The following is a 6,182-nucleotide window of genomic DNA, read 5'->3' on the forward strand; positions in this document are numbered from 1 at the left end:
TTGTTATTATTATTTAGTTTATTCTGATGGCCGTGTAAAAAGAGTAATTTGGAGTTAAAAATCTTGCTGTAGGAGGAAATAGAGCAAAAACCTGTCTCAAATACCATTTAAAAGCTGAGATCAATAGAGGCGTAGTACAGTGAATACACAGTTTCGGATGGATTAATGCACCTCTCTATAACACACTTAAGAGCAAGTGGGCAGATATTCACATATACATATAAGTACTTATGTGTACTTATGTATATAAATGTATGTAACATACTTAGAAGTTTTTTTATACCCGAGCGCACTTGTGCACAAGGGTATATTAATTTTGTTCACATAACGGTTGTTTGTAACAGCCAAAACGAATCGAGATAGATAAAGACAAATGTATACATAAATGATCAGGATGAAAAAAGAAATCGATTAAGCCATGTCTTTCTTTCCGTCCGTCTGTCCGTCTGTCCGTCCGTCCGTGTACACGATAACTCGAGCAAAAATTGAGACATCTCAACGAAATTTGGTATGTAGATTTCCCTTAATCCAAGGTAGGTTGGTATTGAAAATGGGCGAAATCGGACTGTAACCACGCCTACTTACCATATAACGGTAATTTCCAGAAATACGAAAACTGCGATATTTTAGTAACTACTGAAGATAATTCACTCAAAATTGATATTTACAACAATTTTTAGACGAACACTAAGAGTGTTATAAATTTTTGGAAAATGGGCGTAGCCACGCCCCCTTATGGTTACATGTGTATATCTCGTTAACCGCTCCACTAATTTCTTCCAAACTTGGCACAGTGTTGGCCTTGGTACAGCATACAAAATCGCCGAAAATTTTTAAAATCGGACGATAACCACGCCCACATCCCATATAACGGTAATTTAGAGAAATACAAAATCTTCGATAAATCAGTAAATATTGAAGCTAATTTATTCAAAATTTATGCTTGCAACAATTCTTTACCAAGAAATACGTTTATGGTAAAATTTTGGAAAATGGGCGTGGCACCGCTCACTTATGATCACATATGTACCAAACTCGGTATGGTTATTGTGCTTGCCACATAAAAGACAAACGTTGAAAATTATTGGAATATGACTAAAATTACGGCCGATTTTCATATAACGGTAAATTTCAGAAATGCTTGAAACTTCAATATTTCGAAATTGAAGGACGCTAATTTACTCAAAATCGATACACCTCGGCTTACCATGTAGCGGTAGCTTTCGGAAAGGTGAAAAACATATATTTAATACGTGCGCCGGGTATTTAACGTTCGACTCCGCCCGAACTTAGACTTTCTTACTTGTTTTGTTTTATGATTAACTGAAGTTAACTGAATGGGCAGCAGAAGCTTATGTAAGTGCTACTTATGCTCACCAATACTCTCAGCTTTCTCCATTGTGGTTATAAACCGCTACAAATTGTTTTGGTATTGTTATTGTTATTGTTGGGAGTTATTTTGTGCTTGCAATTTCATGCGCTTAACAATTTTGGCACTATTTATGCGCATAATTTGCATTGATTAGCTATTGGGAATTTGTTGGAAATTGCTACATCAAATCCATTACACGTGTATGTAAGTAAGTGGTTGATCGTTGCTTCTGCTGTCACGGATGCTGAAATTATTACCTCCCACTTTTGACACACTTACCGAACGAAAGAATAAGTACTGACATAAGACGTATGCATGTACCTATGTATTTATTTATCATATATATTTACATATTATATGTTTGTATTTATACACTTTCGGCCAGAAAATGATGTCATACATGTCATGCATACTTTATTTTTATATGCAGTTAAATACATAATTCCCTCCTACTAAATATATCTTCTTCTTTCTTTTAGTTTTATATGCAATGTTACTGTTTGTTGTCGTTGTTTTGCTTGTAACTGCTAGCTGTGATGTGAGTTTGTGATTTGCCCCAAGAATGGTGCGCTATAATTAGAAACATGTAATCGGATACCTTCCCAATGACCCAAAAGTGCAGTGTAGAGGTATTTGCAATTCATTGGAGCTAAAGGTAATTGATTTTTGTTGAAACATGACATAAGTTTTAGGTTTAAAAATTAAGGCTCTTCTTCAAGTTAAGTTTGTAGAGGTTTTTCACAAAGCTGCATATCGAATCACTCGAAGTTTTTCTTCTGGAGTTTCTCAAATACGTCTTTATTTTTGTTTTTATTTTTACCTTTGCCTTTATTCTTTTCTTCATCTATGTAGGTAGTCACCTTTACTTTCATTCATGTATTGGTATTTTTCTAAGTATTATTCTTTAATCTTTTATTGGCAAGTTTTTGTTAGATTAATGTTATACATTCAAGAAGCACTTGTTTTTGTTGCACCGTTTCCGGTTTATTTGCCAATTTACTTCCAACCAACCAACCGCTGCTCTACTTCAAAAATTCGCTGGAAAAACGTAATGAATATTTAATAAAAATCAACACTTGGTCATTTGTTTAAGTCACTGTAAGTATAAGAAATAAAATTTCATATTTAGATATTTTTGTGTGTATACACACTGAGAGAAAAATCAACAAAAAATTGGTTAATATTACCAAATACAAACTTGAAAGGGAATCAACGTGATTTTTATTTAATACTAACAATGCCCTGGTTGTTTTGTTTTTGTTTACATTAACCAAACTATTGGTTGGCGATTTTTCGTTTGCACTTCACAGATGCTTTTTCATAATTCGGAGATACAAAAAAAACATTTTTTTATTATCATTTTAACATGTAGCCTCTGGCGGGATTAGCAAATAATAGCAAGCATTTCTGCACACTCAACTACAGCCGCTTTATAAATGTGTCTTCAAATCTTCAACTTGAATCAATTTTCTTCGTCGTTTGATTTGGTTCTGCACTTCACAGAGGCTTTTTCGCAATTGAGAAAAACCAAAAACAGAAATAAAGTAATAATTATGTGTCGCTTTGACGGCACTCGTACTACTGGAAGATAACAAATAACAGCAAGCACCTCTGCACGTTCAGCTACAGCCAGACATACGAATTTGTTTTTAAAAGTTCAACTTGAATGACATTTCTTACAATCGGCTTATTAGCCATGAAAAAATCAAACCATAACTTGGCAGAAAAAAACCATTGTGCTTTTGGCTCAGTGTATATGTATTGGATGTAAAAACTTAATTAAGATATAAATATTTCCATCATTACTGAGTACGTCAGTACGTGAGCACGTTTCTTTTTTTATTTCTCTATGCATATATGTAAGTAGATATGCAATACCTCGTTATTCGTAGGATTAACTTCTTTTTTTTCAACAAAGTTAATACAAACTGTGTACAGGGATTTTGCATGCTTAGCGCAACTAAAGTTATGCAACATGTGCATACAATTTCAAGTGTGCATATAATTTTATATATATATACATATATGCCTGTGTGAATATATTTCTGCATGCTTATGCATTTTGTTAAGTACGGATTAATTGGCAATGCATACCTTCTCGCACTCAGGGCTTTCGAGCAATCAAGCTACTGTAAAGTGTTAGCTGATAGCCGTAAAATTTCTTAATTACTTTGTGGTTGCAACACTGCCCAAGGAATGAAGTTCTTTTAGTTAACTTTCCTTCTTAGAGTTGCAGAAAATTGTATGTGTGAAGTGTGTATTAGTCCTAAACAAACTTTCAACTTTTTTGTATACTTACTCAGTAGAGTCTTGACGACGCGCCTAGAGGCAATTGATGAAATTTTAAATTCTAAAAATCACATTGCAGCACTAATCAAAATCATCAATGTTGAAAGAAAGCCTTCCACTAGTGTTGTGCCTTATTCTAGAGTTTTATGGTTTTACTAATTAAGTATAATCAAGTGTGCTAGTATAAATTTTAGTGTTGCATACAAATTTTGTGGCAATGCCACCAACAAATCAGCCATAACGAAATGCAATAAGTTACTTATTTTACGCGCAGTAGACCCTTGATCTCAGTAGTCGTTAACATTTCATATAGTGCCGAGTGCTACTGTGGTTGATGATAGCAATGAAATGTGAGCATCATAATTATTTATCTATGCATGATTGTACATATATATGTAAGTAAATATTGCATATAGTATTTGTATTAGATTGAAGACATTTTTAGACTTTTTTCAAATCCTTAATTGTCAACGATGCGTTTCGCAATAGAGCTGCGTGTAAACACACTAATTTTTATAGATGCATGAAAAATGGAATGGAATGGTAATACAATAAAGTTAGGAATATCTGATAATTTCTCGTGTGGTAGTTGATTCCTTTTGCAAATTAAAGCTATTCTCGTAAGGAATTATAAGCTTGTTTTTCGGAAACTCCCAACAAATGAGGCCTTTTTGACCCAAGGTTTGAAGAAATTACCATTAGGGTCACTGAATACTCAAATATTTGACAAATGAAGAGGCAGAAGTAAATACATAGACCTTCGTGCGAAATGATAGCAATTTTTTACTTGAAGTTAAAATTTTGATACTCATTAAAAAAAATTTGTGCTCAAAGGGAGAGGCGTTTCCATAATCTCATCCCAAGCAACTGTGTTAAAAATTAATCTTAAAAATTTTTGAAAAAAATGCCTTAGAATTGGCAAAATAAAAAAAGGACTTAAATTTAAGATTTATTTCAAAAAATTACCTTTTTAAAAATTTTAAATTTTTTTAAATTTTTTTTTTTTTAAATTTAATTTTTAAAATTTTCTTGTAAAACCAGTTTTTTCCTCGATGAATAAAATTTTCGAATTTTTAAATCTAAAATTTGTTCAAAATATAAATGAGCTAAAAAAGTTTTGAGTCTGACTACCCAAGTAAAATTATTTTATATGACTGAGTTGAGCATTTTAGAGTTTGATAAATTTGTTAAGTATCTGCAGTTTTAGGAGCTTCTTAATGCGAACCATGCTACTGAGCATGGTGGTCACTGAAAAATTTCGTACAAAATTCGTTTGTTAAAACGTGCTGAAGTCTAGAAAAAGAAGTCTGATGAGGAGATGTGGTGATCTCCGAAATAGGCCTATAACTTCTACCGCTTAGACTTTGTTGCTTTTTCAATTTTTCCTAATAAACAATCGTGGTACAAAGCTCAATAAAAATATTAAAAATAAAGTGATTAATTTTTATAAAATTTTTTAGAAAAAAAAAATAAAAAATTTGTTTTCCTTAATTTAATGAAGTTACGCATAGAGAGTTAAAAACTTTTCCCAAAATCCAATTCTAAGTACAAACTCGTCTCAAATTTGTAACAAACTTCAACTCAAAAAACAAAATACAATTTTTAATTGCCACCAATAGAATAAATTGCAGTGCAATTAAAGGAAAATTTATCAGCAATAATATTTTAAATGAATGCGCATCATCAATAGATAGTAAGTAAAGCTTATTTGAACAGCAACAATAGCAATAACAATAAGTAGTGCTAAGCAATAGCAGCGATAGATAGACATTATGTTTGGCAATAAATTATGGTGTTGTCTTCGAGCTGCCAACATAGCAAAACAAATGCAACAGAGTGTGCAGTGATGCATTTATATACACACACAAACATGCTCATATACAACTTTTGTATATGTGTAGTAGCTATAACAAGCTTATAAAAACCTTAACCGTCCCAACAACTTAAACATAGATACATATGTACGTGCACTAGGGTGGTCCAAAACAAGTAAAGTCTGAATTTTAATTTTCTCACGCCCTAGGACTGTTCTATACCGGAAAAATATACCCCTATTTATTCAACTTTTCGTAAAAATTGTATAGAATTGTTTTTGGCAGTTTTTGGCCGACCTATAAAATATAGTTACTATCAAAAAATGGTTGAATAAATAATTTGGTATTATAGTTGGGAATCTTCTGAAGAGAAGGAAAGTTTTGCGATCAAAAAATATAGATTTCCAGGAACTCTATACCATTTTTAAGAAAAGTTGATTTTTTCCCATACAAAATACTTGGACAATTTTAAGCGCTCTAAATATTTTTTGATTTCAAAACAAAAAATAGGGGTATACTTTTATTCTGTATATAACAATCCTAGGGCATAAAAGCTTAAAAAATCCGACTTTACTTTTTTTGGACTACCCTAATTTACATACACAACTAAATATACAACAATGAGCTTGGCTTTGAGTAGGAAGCAAAATCATATACATACCCACCAAACAATTTGTGTTGCCGGCAATAAGAAAACGTGTCGCCCT

The sequence above is a fragment of the Rhagoletis pomonella genome, unplaced genomic scaffold (assembly GCF_013731165.1).
Source record: "Rhagoletis pomonella isolate Grant_MI unplaced genomic scaffold, Rhpom_1.0 Rhpom_scaffold_00006, whole genome shotgun sequence".
NCBI classification, from domain to species: Eukaryota; Metazoa; Arthropoda; class Insecta; order Diptera; family Tephritidae; genus Rhagoletis; species Rhagoletis pomonella.